At 48.4% G+C, this 13,676-nt stretch overlaps 2 long non-coding RNA genes across 2 annotated transcripts in view; both read right to left on the bottom strand.

Annotated features, from left to right (window-relative positions):
- LOC128340856 (uncharacterized) overlaps nt 1-13,676 on the bottom strand; it is a 102,492-nt gene that overhangs the window by 82,914 nt on the left and 5,902 nt on the right. The gene's annotated exons all lie outside the window — the stretch shown is intronic.
- On the bottom strand, nt 8,641-11,066 carry LOC128340861 (uncharacterized). Its single transcript, XR_008314038.1, has 2 exons — nt 10,757-11,066; nt 8,641-9,246 (listed from the first exon to the last, which is right to left on the bottom strand). It is a non-coding gene; the product is annotated as an uncharacterized LOC128340861 (long non-coding RNA).

Here is a 13,676-nt window from a genome sequence, read left to right as displayed (position 1 = left end):
CTAGGATAAATGGTCTTGTGGTAGCAAGCATGACTTGTCCCCTTAAGCTAAGCAGGGTCCGCTCTGGTTGCATATGAAAGGGAGACTAGAAATGTGAACACTGTAAGATATTCCTTTCAGGGGATGGAGCTGCTCTGGGAAGAGCATCTAGGTTCCAAGTTCCCTCCTTGGCTTCTCCAAGATAGGACTGAGAGAGATTCCTGCCTGCAACCTTGGAGAAGCTGCTGCCAGTCTGTGTAGACAATACTGAGCTAGATGGACCTATGGTCTGACTCAGTATATGGCAGCTTCCTATGTACCTATGTTCCCCCCAATTCCCTGTGAAGAATTGCATGCACCCATCGGAGATTTTGCCGCTCCATGTGCCATGGACTGGACGCATGCGCGAATGGGGGAGAAACTAGGACAGACCTTTAAACACATTCAAAATTCCTGGATTTGTTCCAGCATTGCGCTGTATGCAGATCTGCCAGTGCAGGGATTTGTGAGAGAATGGGGCTGTTCAAGAATCCCTGCTTGGGGCTGCCTTTTAAACCCGACCCCAGGCCCCCCACTAACCATTTGCTTCCCTTCGAGTTCTGAGATGGGGTGCCCTGCTCATGTTGCTTGCTGGCGGCTGGCTATCCCACCCATGAGAGGACCAGTCTATTAGTGAGGAGCAAGCAGTGTTTGCCCCAGGTCCGCCTTCAGATTGCATGCTCACAGGTTGAGATAATCCCTCCATAGGGGGCCCCACTTGTGTTGAGCCCCCAACTCTCAATGGCAAATGACTGAACTTGAGGGCTGCAACTCCCCCTTCCCCATAAGGCCTTGTGCGGACCCACAGGGGATTTTGATGCCCATGTGTCAGAGCCTGGCCACATGCAGGGATGGGTAAAACACTGGGGTCTAGGGTGGACCTTTAAAACCATTCAAAATTCCTAGGCTCAACCTGGCACTGCACTGTATGCAGATCTGCCAGCGTGGGGATCCATGGGAGAGGGGAGCCCCAGTTTTCAGTGGCCCCAGGACAGTGGGGTTGCCATTTTGGGCCACAGGCAAGGGTGCACATGTCCAGGTGGCCAGACGGGCTGGCAGGGAGCACCTTCCAAATGGGTGGATGAGATGTCGGGGGGGGGGTATGGTTTGACAGCTACTTGGCAGCAGTCTCCAGAACTGGGACAGAACTCGCCGAAGTACCTGTCCATGCGACTTTCCTCCATAGAGCATCCTGGCTCGATATTGAGCACTGATAGCCTGGCACTCTCACAAGAGAGCGGTCCACTCAAGAATGGGGCAAACTGGGAGCATACAATGAGAGTAGCACCAAGTAAATGCATGCCTATTCCTCACATAAAGTTCTTCTCATAAGCAAGCCTAGGGACCATTAACCCCCAGTGGGGTCCCCTTCCCCAACATTTCTGTGAAAAAAAATAGAACTCAACTGCTCCAGAATCTCTGCTTGGAGCTGCCTTTTGAACCCGACTGTGGGCACCCCCCACCCGCTGAGTGTTCCCCTGCCGGTGCTGTGATAGGGTGCCCGGCTTATGTTTCCACCTGAAGTGTTTGTGCTGGTGAACATACATCACTGTCACTTCCTTCTCTGGGAGCAAAGCACTTAATGCCCATCCTGACATCCCATCTCCTTTCCCTCCTGCTTGCCCAACTGTGGAGGGTGGGGGGAGAGAGCAAGGGACAGAGTAGGAAAATGTGTGCTTTCCTGTGTGCTTGTGCAGCTTGAGAGGATGACAAGCCTGTGATGGGACATGGTTGTGTCCCTGTTGCTGGGCAACTCCATACCTGATGGGAACGGTGGGACAAGTTCTCTGAGAGGTGGCCAGCAAGAAGCACTGCTGGTATAGAGCTGCCACATCCCTGGGCAGGTCTGCACCACCGCCTTTATGACCGAGGTTTGAAATTCAGCATGAAAGAAACATTGGTAGACTTAACGTGAAGGGTTCTTCTTCTGGTATGGGGAGGGCATCCATGACTGATGGGTAGTCAGCCTCTGCATGCTCCAAGACAGGGCCAATCAAAAACGAGCACGTAGTCCCTTCTCTCCGCTCTGCCCCCAGTTCTGGTCTTGCGGAGCACAGGGAGAGACGATCAAGGTAACTTGCTGCCATGAAAAACATCAACGAATAACTACGTACTGAACTTGTAATGCCGGACCTCAATAGAAAAAACAGCATAGAGCAGGTAAAGAAGAAATGAAGGCAGAAAGAGTCAAAGGGATAGCTTCACTATGATCCCTAGGAGTTGCTCCACCACCCAGGTGTTCCACCTCTGCATCCGCGGGCGGGCCAGATGCCCTCCCCATACCAGAAAAAGAACCCTTCACGGTAAGTCTACCAATGTTTCTTTTTCCCGGTATGGGAAGGGCATCTGTGACTGATGGGACATACCCAAGCTAACCAGCGGGGTGGGATGCGGATGCTGCACTCAAACCACCTGTTGTAAAACCGTACGTGCCACTGCGGCCTGCGGTTCATAAAATGAAGGGATTTTGTAATGTTTGACAAAGGGAGTTGAGGACGACCACGTGGCCGCTTTACATATGTCCTCCAGTGAGACTCTAGCCAAAAATGCCACAGATATAGCGGCACTCCTGGTAGAATGAGCAGAGATATTAGAAGGAGCCTCCAACTGCAAGGTCTCATACGCCAAGGCAATAGTGGCCCTCAACCACCTAGCCAGAGTCTCCTTGTTAACCTTCGTACCTAGGCTCAAAGGTAGGAAACAAACAAACATCGAATCTGATTTTCTGAAGCTCATAGTCCTCTTAATGTAGATGCGGAGAGCCCTCCTAACATCCAATGTATGCCATACCTTTTCCTTCTGATGTCGGGTTTTGGGCAGAAGGACGGTAACACTATTTCTTGGCTCCTATGAAAGATCGTATTCACTTTAGGTAAAAAGGTTGGGTCCAATTTTAACACCACTGATTCCTTTTGGAACACGCAGAGTTCGTCCCTAACTGACAGCGCTGCCAATTCAGAGACCCGTCTGGTAGAAGTGATAGCCACCAGAAATAAAACCTTGAATGAAAGGAGGTGCAATGGAACCTGATGCAAAGGTTCAAAGGGCGACTAGGTCAAGGCATTCAGAACCTTGTTCAGGTTCCACGTGGGAAACCTACGAATCGGTGGGGAATTCAGGTTGGTCGTCCCTCGCAAAAAACGGCGGATGTCAGGGTGGAGGCGTAGAGACTCTTTGGACGCAATGGGGAGGACTGAAGCCAGGGCTGAAGTTTGCTGTCATAAGGTGTTAGTACTGAGCCCTTTGTCCGCCCCGCTTGTATAAAGGCCAGGACAGCCGAAACTCCAGCATTCAAAGGATCCACCCCAACTGACCGGGACCATGTGCAAAAAGAGGACCATGTGATCTGATAGATCCGATTAGTCGATGGTCTTCTAGCCGCCAGGATGGTATCCTGGACCTTTTTCGAGTACCCTTTGTTCATTAATGCTGAGCGCTCAACCTCCAAGCGTGGAGGTGGAGCCACTCCAGGCCTGGGTGGAGAATGGGGCCCTGGATCAACAAGTCCTTCCTTAATGGGAGGATCCATGGTTCCTGAATCGACAGTGCCATCAAATCTGAGAACCATGGTCACCTTGGCCAATAAGGAGCTATTAGAATGACGTCGGCTCTTTCGACGATTACCTTTCGGACAACTGCCCCCAGAATAGCTACTGGAGGGAAGACGTACAGCATCCCCTGGGGCCACTTCGAGACCAGTGAGTCCACCTGTTCTGCATGGCGACAATGGAATCTTGAATAGAACCTCGGGAGTTTGTTGTTCTGTGGAGAGGCGAACATGTCCACCATCGGCAACCCCCATCGAGATGTCAGTTGTTCGAACACCTCCGGATGGCGTTCCCACTCCGCTGGATCCAGGAATTGGCAGCTCAACCAATCCGCTTGGCAATTTAGAAGGCCCGCCAGATGTTCCACGGATATAGTCCTGAGGCGACCTTCCGCCCATGTGAACAGGAGGCCTGTCTCTTGCATCAGTGAACGTGACCCTGATGATTTATGTGGGCCTTTGTGGCGATATTGTTGGTTCTTATAAGGACGTGCCAACCCACCAGATGATCCTGGAATTTTTCCAATGCCAAGCAAACTGCCTTCAATTCCAGCCAGTTTATATTGTGTCTCAGGTCCGCCTGAGACCAGCTGCCTTGAGCCTGGACTTCGGAGCAGTGAGCCCCCCACCCGGAGAGGCTCGCGTCGGTGGTCACTATGAGTCTGTCCTGGACAAGTAAGGGAAGACCTTCCTTCAGGGCTGGAGATGTCCACCAAGCAAAAGACCGTTTGACCTCGTTGGTCAGTGGTACCCAAATATGTTTCTTCTCCATAATGGCCTCTTGATAAGGCAGCAGAAGCCACTGTAATGCTCTGGAGTGCCATCTCGCCCAAGGCAAGCAGTCTATGCAGGAGACCATTAGTCCCAGGACGTGGGCCAGCTGCATTAGCGTCACTCTGGATCTTTGCAATAAAGGGCGGAGAACTCGACAGATCTTCAGTTGCCTTTCTGTGGAGAGACTGACCAATGCCCTTTTGGTATCGAATAGGACACCTAGGTGTATCAGTCGCTGCGACGGTTGCAAGTGACTCTTGTTGTGATTGATCTTGAACCCATGCGCTTCTAGGGTCTGAACTGTGAACTCCACGTCCCTTGTCACTTGTGCTTCCGTTTCTGACCTCAGCAAAATGTCGTCTAGATACGGGTAAGCATGTATCCCCCGCATCCTGAGGTAGGCAATGACCACCACTAGGAGTTTGGTAAAAACTCGCGGGGCCGATGACAGGCCAAATGGAAGGGCCCTGTACTGAAAAAAACTGTTTCCCGTAAGCGAACCTGAGGAAGTGCCTCGACGATGGTTGAATTGGCACGTGCAGATAGGCCTCTGATAAGTCGAGCGATGCCAGCCAGTCCCCTGGAAGAATCGCCGCCTTGATGGTTCTGAAAGACTCCATGCAGAAAGGTCTCTTCCACACGTATCAGTTCAGCCTTTTTAAGTCGAGCACCGCCCTCCAGGTGTCGTACTTCTTTGGGACGAGAAAAAGACGGGAGAACACCCCATCGGGTTTTGGGGACACCGGAATGGGTTCTATGGCCCGAATGTCCAACAGGTGTCGGATCGCGTCTAGCATCAATTTTTCTTTTACAAGATCCTTTGAAGCAGGAGTTCCGAAAAAGGAATCCGGAGGGGTGGTCACAAAATCTATGCAATAACCTTCTGTAACTGTTTGTAAAACCCATCGATCCGACGTGATTTCCCCCCATAAATGTGCAAAAGCTCGTAGCCTGCCTCCGACAGGACACGAGTCATTGCTTACGGTTCCGACAGTCTTGCTGGGAACCGAATGATCCAGTCTTCCGGCCGGATCCTCTGGGCTTAGGGTTCCATGATTGGCGCCAGTGTTGCCTGTACTGGTTGCCTCTGAAGTCTCTGTCTCTGAATCCGTCTCGGAATCCAGGAGACCCCGTCCTGTTGAATGATCTGAAGGGGCGAAAGGAACTCTGAAACCCTGTAGCTCTGAGAGACCTTCTGTCCCCCCATCCTACAGGCATAGCCTTCTTTTTATCATGGGTTTCTACCAGAACCGGCTCGAGGGCTTCGCCAAAAAGCTTTGTGCCTCTAAACAGAGTGGAAGCTAGAGCCAATTTTGATTTAGAATCCACCCTCCAGTGTCTGAGCCATAAGCCTCTTCTGATCGCCACAGCAGCCGCCATAGAGCGAGCTGCGTGCTGCAGACAGTCCAGGCTAGAGTCTGCCATAAGAGCAGACGCCCAGGCTACCTTGTTCAGACCCTGCCTCAATTTGGTATTATCAGGCGGGACCAACTTTGCCAACTCCTTGGTCCACAAAATAGTTGCCCTGGCAAAGACCAAATTGGTTGCAGTGGCCCAGATAACCGTTGCCGACGCCTCATGGCACTTCCGCAGCAAGTGGTCTGTTTTCTTCTCCTCGGGAGACTTGAGGAACTCTTCGCCTTCCTTGTTGACCAAGGCACCAGTCGGGCCACGGGAGCATCCACAATGGGAATAGCTAATAAAGACATAATCTCAGGGGGTAAATTATACAGTTTCTTAGGAAAATGCAATGCTGGCTTTGAAGCCACCGGCACCCCCCATTCTGCCAACATAACATCTTTAAAAAGTGCAGGGAAGGGCACCGTGGCTGGGGAAGCTGAGGTGGATGGAAAGACCTCTTGGTCCAATCCCACCACTGGTTGAGAGGCAGAGTCACTGGACACATCCTTAATGGCCCTTTTAGCTTTTGCTAATAAAATTTCAAACTCCACAATAGAGAACAACCTGGCGGTGGTTGGTTTATCCGGCGGAGTCTGTTCATCTGAGAGTTCCCCCTCCTCTTTTTCGGACTCCTCTGAACTCGAACCCGTATCCCTTGAAATAGGCAAAGCCTGGGGATCACAGGAAGGTGCATTCCCTTGTGCCGCCAATTGGGGCACACTGGAGTCCCTGGTCTCTCGAGATAGATGTCTTGATGTAGCAGGCCTGATATACTCTGGGGGAATCTGATCTTGAACTGCAGCTTCCCCTGTAAAACGTGCCCGCTTGGGCTGAGAACAAGCCCTTTGGTGATAATACTCCTCATCAGAAGAGCAGAAGTCAGGAACTCCACGCAACCGTCTCCTCCTTAATTTACTCGCCATCCAGACCCTCTCCCCCAGGGGAATAGGCTGTCTAATGGGGCTAGTCCCTGGAGACGAAGAGAATGATGGGCGACGGTCCCTTCAAGTAGGGACCGCCGGTGCGGGGGCCACTAAGTCACCTTGGGGCGTAGGGACCACCAGCGCGGGGGTTACCAAGTCACCTTGTGGTGAGGGGGCTACTAAGTCACCCTGTGCCGTTTTGGCACCTTGAAGCACACTGGGAACTATAGCCATGCATTGCTTCTGAATAAAGGATCTCAGCCAGGAAATCTCTCTCCCCGAGAGCAACTCCCCGCTGGGAACTGGATCTCCTCCCGCCAGAAAAACCCCCGGATGGGCGCTCTCCACCACGGACCCGACATTCTTACTCGTGAGTAAGGGTTGTTCCTTGCGCGTCCCGGTCGGGATCGGCAACCCCGGGCTGGCTGTGGTCACCATTGAAGCCAGAATTGGGTCCGTAACAGCCGCGGTCGGAGCGGAAAGCGTCAAAATGTCGGGCACGATTTCGGCGGGAAGAGCCGTTAGCCCTTTCTCCCACTGCTGCGCTTTATCTCGTTGCTGAGCTCTGACGGCCCGGAGTTGAAGCCGTTTGCTGAGAGGGGCTTTGTCTGAGGCCACTTTCTTAGCTTTCTTCTTTTTCTTAAGCCTGGTGCCTCCAGCCCCTTCAAGGTGCTTGGATTTTTTAAGCATTTTAGCTGGTTTAGGCAGAGCAGCCATCGTACTGCTCTCTCCCGCAGGAGGATTAGCAAGGTCCACGGTGACCAAAAGTCTTCCCTCCCCAACTTCCAAAGAAGTTATTGGGGTGATCTTAGGGGTATCTGAGAGAGGGCCCTCTGACAGGGAACCTCTAAGCATGTCACCGGTCTGTGATATTTCCATTTTAGGTGGGGGGGGTTAAAGAAAGGGAAGGGTAGGGCAGGGTAAAGAAAGGGAAACACACGTGGCTGCAGAACAGAGGGGAAGTAACTCACAACCCGGACAATCCTCGAAAAACAACCAGCAACTCCTTTCCCCCCCTTGCACACAGAGAACAAGATGAGAGAACGAGGTCCAGCAAAACTAGACTGTCCTGGAGCGAAGACAGGACCAGAACTGGGAAGCAGGGGGCAGAGCGGAGAGAAGGGACTACGTGCTCGTTTTTGATTGGCCCTGTCTTGGAGCATGCAGAGGCTGACTACCCATCAGTCATGGATGCCCTCCCCATACCGGGAAAAACTGTGGTTATGACAGCATCCGAAGTCGGACATAACGCTTCAGCAGCCTAACTGGAGGTCTCGGCAGCGAACCTTTGAGTTAACCTAAGTTTCAATTTGGAGTTTGCCAAGGCAAACCAGAGGTTGCTTTTGCCGTGAAACCACAGTTTCACAAACATTCCAACCTCTGCCCCTTTTCACGCGACAGCTGCCCTGTTTAACGCTATGCCCCAGTTTTGCGCTACATCTAAACTCGGACAGAAAGTGGCAAACCAGGCTGTGTGTGCACTCGAATCAACTTGATGCACCAGGTTGTGTGCGTTAGTGTTATGTATTTCCTTTTCATATACTGCTTCATACATTTTATCTCTAACCTCACTGAAGTGATGTTTTAGGACTGACCAGTGGAGCAAGAAATGTCACATTCTGCTTCCAATTATATACAGTTTCTCTATTCCTCTCACTGTTTAAATACTAAAATAAGTCAAAGTAGTCCCCACTCAGCAGTCGGGATAGGTATGTCATTTTTGCAGGATCAACCCTTTTTTGCTATAAGTTTACAAGAGGAAAAGGCGATTTATTTAAATAAATTCAGTCCATACCAATGGGAAATACCCATTTAATCCTATACTCATAATTCAAGATCTATTTTGGTGCAATCACTTACATTCCTCCCTATATATTCTTCTGGATGTGGACCAACTTAATTAAAATGCATGCCAATATATATGTTCTGGGCCTTAGGCCCCTTTCAAAATGTAAATAATATAAGCAGAAAACTCTGAATGCATGCAATTTGTATTCCAAACCATTTCAAAATGATAGAATGAAATGAATTCAAAGCTAGGGAAAACAGCATTTAGTTTTGATTCAGCAATTTAAATTAAGTGTCCTGTCTGGAAAGAAGAAGGGGAGAGATTTGTCTTTTAAACAGATTGCACTCCCATCTCATTAAGAGAACTCTTGCTCCCAATGCCCTGCACAGCTCTTTTACATGTGGAGCACAGTCAGATTTGTTATTAACAAGTTCTAAAACAAAAATAAATTGAAGGATAGCATCCTGCCCAACACACTTCATTTATCAAAAATTAAGAAAAGAAATGTTAGATTGGCTTATTAGGAGCATAAATCAGAAGCTTTAAACCCAATTTGAAACCATGCCTTAGTATGCAGTTCAGAGCCTTAAATATACTCAGTATTCACACAGCTGCTGCTAAATGTTAAACTTCACGCTCCTTCTTGTTTAGTTATTGTAGTGCTGGACCAACATTTTTCATTCATTCAGGAGTTGTACAAATCCTTGGGTATATTCTTTTGTTTCCCTTATAGACCTTCATTAACAGCTACATTCATGGTTTCTGCTTTTCTTCTGGCAGGAATCAGGGGCATCCTGATGAAGTCAAGAAACCTCAAGATCAGTATATCAGCATGGACATACAACACACTCTGATGAATGTTTATCAGAAGTAACTCCCATTGAGTTCAGTAGAGTTTATTTTCAAGTAGATGTGCACAGAATTGCAGGAAAAGACACACACACACACACACACAACTCCAATCTGCTGGGGGGTGGGGGATTGCATGCACACGCATGTGCAGGGAAAGGAGAGACTTAACATTGGAGTGGTGAGCTATGCCCACAGACCTTTTGTATAGTTTAGTAAATGCTTTCTCTCAATGTTTGTTAATGTTGATATGCAATTCCATTAGACTTTTTCACACACTGGCCTCTGAAAAGGAGATGCATAAAGCCCTTGCATATTCTCAGAAATAGGTATTTTAGGGAGATTGTTATTTGAATTATTAGCGTTTAAGGAGGCCAGGCTTTGTGGCAAAAAACCATATAATTGGTTTAAAAAACAACATCAGTAAGTGAGTTTTTTCCATCTATACCCCACGCCACTAGCGTGGTAAAAACTCATTTTCATCTTCTTCCACATAATTATGGGAGCCAGCACACTATTAGTTCTAAAGGTCAATGCAATAATGAAAGATGACAGCCTCCTCTAAGTGATTACAAAATGCCCAAACAGGTATTCCCAAATTAAATTAAAAGCACTCCAGAGACGGATTTCACCAAACTGCATGCAAGAGCCTGACTTTCGCATTAACAGAGCCTCTACTGCCTTCATATCAGAGGCCATGTGGACAGTAGAAGATATTCCGGAAGCTCTTAGCAGCAGCTCTGATCTCAATAGCTCTGATTAATTCATTCTCCTTTACTCTTTTTTTTTTTTTAATCCTTCTCTCTAAGTGGCATGCGTGGTCCCTTCCCCCATTTATCTTCACAACAGGGCTGTGAGGCAGCTTAAGTTGAGAGATCGTGACTGGCCCAAGGTCATCCAGAGATTCTCATGGCTGAGTGAGGATTTGAGCCCGGGTCCATTCCAACTCTCAAGCCTCTACCCTGCGGCACTACATTGCAATAGGCTAGCCATGTACTGTGTGCCATAGTGTAGTGGCTACAACGGGCAAGACTGTAAGAGAGTGACAAAACCTACTCTCCAAGGAATCACCAAGCTCATTCCATGTCTACACTGACAGCATCCATTCTCATAAAACGGAAGGGTCACCACTCACAACTATGAGAAAAGTTAAAGCTCTCTGTTTAATATTTTGGTCACTGAATCTAGAAGCCATGCCTACAATATGTGTATCCATGTCAAGCCTTAAGGTAGCCCTCGTGCATGGCAGAATTTCACCAGGGCTGGGTTCACACAATAATCCAAATCAGAGTAGAAGGCAAACTATCCCAGTTTGCATCATTATGTGAACTCACAAAAATCCCTCCAGCCCAAGTTGCTCAAACAAGGGTAACTTTTCCTACTCCACTCTTAAGCAAGATAGGAGAAAAGGAGAGCTCTTTTATCTTGAGTCCCTTATCATGTGAATTGACTCACCTCTTCTACCCAGCCACCAGGATCCAGAAGGCCTTCCCTCACACAGAAACAATAGAGAGTTGTGGCTACAAGGGCTAACATCCATAGATGTGCCACTCTGCAAAGCACACTCTATGATCCTGAAGCTGGATTTGCTTCAGCAGAGCTCGATCCACCTCCTGTTCCATCATGACCAATCAGATGGCAGCTGCTGACATTATGAGGCTTTCCTGTGTGCTAGCAGCACAAGGCATGCTGGGAAGGCATTCCAGGCCTCCAACGACTTTTTACGCTTGCAGCTCCCAATTTCAACACTGTATACCTCTCCTGGCTTAATCATGTGTTTCCTGGATTTGCTGGCCCAAACAGAGGTTCTGGTTATATGCTGCCAATGAAGTAGGAGCTCTCCAGTGCTTCAACCAACCCCACAAATGGCTGTACGAACAGGCCTCAGCTGTGGCTTTTCTTCTTACAGTGCTCCAGTGACAAAAGCATATCAGCAGCTGATACAATTTCCTTTTCTATGCCATTTTTCAAAGTACTAGAGCCTTCTTAGTGGTCTGAATCTGGCAACCATACCTGCAATTTACACACGGAAAGGCATCCCACAGAAATCTCAGAGTTCAGTTATTCTTCCAAAATATACATTATGATCAAGTAAAGACTTTAGACAAGATTGTTTTCATCACATCAAATGAATAGAGGCTGCTACACATGATAATGTCAGGGCTGAGGCTAGAATGTGCCCACCCAAACTTCAAAGCTGTATTTCCTCTGAACATTTCGTTCTCATGACTAATTGCCATTCATTGACCTGTCCTCCCTGAATTTGTCTAATCCCCAGCGCCATCCCCGCATATATGTTTTCATCATAATCATTCATTTTCAGAGCACTTGTTATTAGGGTCTCCACTGTGTTTTCCTAGTTGATGCCCTGCAAATCTGTATGGCAGGCAAGTTCAACAGGTGAAGCTTTACCCCTTCATCATAGTGTGTGTGTGTCCCAATTATTTTGCATGTGGACCACTGTTAGACCCATATACACAATTATGTAGTTAGCAATGCTATAGTTCATATTACTTATTTCTTCCGGCATTTTAAACTTGCTTGCGTAGCAGATAAGTTCTCACAGTGGCTTCCATAATTACAAACACAATTAAAACAAAGATAGACAACAGGCGATTAAAAACAAAGAGATAAAACACTAAAACATAACTCCAGCTGCCACAAAAAGTGGCTTGGGGACTCAGTCATGACTTTTCTCAGTTGATGCCAATTAATCCATTAGGCTTTCTTCACAGCAAGCATAAAGGTGTTGTATTACTCTGACCTTGACCTAGCACAGTAAACAGACACACAAGGGATCTTTAAAGGGACCTGCTTATTCATTTGTCTAAAGTCAATCAACATTATAGTTCAAGTAAAAGATTATATTACAAGCAAAGATCTGAGTGAAAAGGCCTTATTTTCCTGCCAGCCTGTATGTTGTTTTCTAAATAAGCCAAGGAGATTGATCTTATCATAAGACTGGTAAAGAGGCAAAGATTAATGGTGGGGGTGGGGGAGCACTCTCTAGAATAAATAGTGTGCTTGTCCTGATGCAATCTTATCTTACTAGCCTGCCTGTCACATTCCATGCATGTATTAAGCAAATATTTCCTTAATTCTAAAATGTTCAGTTCCTTCCATTCAGTTATTTGATAATAGATGGGCATTTGGGTGTTCATCTGGGTAGAAATTAATGCATGGAGGAAGGAAATTGAGGTTTCACCAGCTGGCCATGCCCCTGACTTCCAAGCTTCTTGTTTGCACAAAGCCTATATGGGTATTCTCAAGACATATGTAATCTCGGTGTGAACAAATGTAATCTGTGTATACATTATCTGTACCTCCATTTTTACAAGACATGGATCATGCTGGTTGTGAGCCTATAGTTATAGAGGTTATTCACACAATGGTAGAAAATTGGGCTAGCCTCCGCTAGCCCGATTGTCTACCATTCTGAGATCCACTGGGCTTGGCTGCAAGCCCGGTGGTTCTTAAGCGGGTCACCCACTTAAGTAGCCCTCCCCTAAGCCCAGGTTAGAGGAGCAAGCACTCTGCTAACCTGGGCTTTCCAAATGTGAGTTGGCGCAGCACGGCTCCACACCGCGGCAACTCACGAGTAAACCCCCAACCAGGAGGCGGAAAAGCAGCCTCCTGGCTTGAGGGTCTCTCCAGCATGCCCTGCACACGTGCGCAGGGCATGCTGGAGCTTCCGGAGGCTGTGTGGCCCCCAATCCTCCAAGCCCCTGCTGGCTCCGTAACGGAGCTGGCAGTCGTGTGGGGGGCTGCTTCGGCCACTCGGAGCAGCCTGCCTGCTTGCGTGCCTGCTTGTGTGCTAAGCCCGCTCTCCGGGCAAACCCCATTCAGGTTTTTCTCACCAATCGTGAGAAGAGCCTCATAGGCTCTGTGCAAACAGGACCCTTGGATGTGTGGAAATCAGGGTCACAGTAATCAGGCAAGGGACCCCAATCTCTGCTCTCCAGGAATTCATTTTTACCTAAATGAAGGGGGCAGGGGCTAACTGGGTAAAAAGGGACTTTTTCCATTGAAAAGAGATATATATTATGGGATGGAGAGTCAGTCTTGTGGTAGTGAGCATACATGGTCCCCTTTGCTAAACCAGATTCTCCTTGATTTACATTTGGATAGGTGACTATGAGGCTATTCTCACCAGCAGTGGAAACCAGGATAAGGGAGCCCAGCCTGGTTTCCACTGCATGTGTGAACTGGCAGGAGCCTCACAGTTCCCGGCAGCAAGCCCGCTGAATTCCCCCCGTTAAACAAGGTTAGCAGAGCGAGCGCTCCACTAACCCTGTTTTCCTGGTTGTGCGTCACCATGGCGTAGCTCTCACGAGTAGCCCCCTGACCGGGAGGCTACAGCAAGCCTCCTGGCATT

Source organism: Hemicordylus capensis, chromosome 1 (assembly GCF_027244095.1).
Source record: "Hemicordylus capensis ecotype Gifberg chromosome 1, rHemCap1.1.pri, whole genome shotgun sequence".
NCBI lineage: Eukaryota > Metazoa > Chordata > Lepidosauria > Squamata > Cordylidae > Hemicordylus > Hemicordylus capensis.
This window is presented reverse-complemented; position numbering and strand designations above follow the sequence as displayed.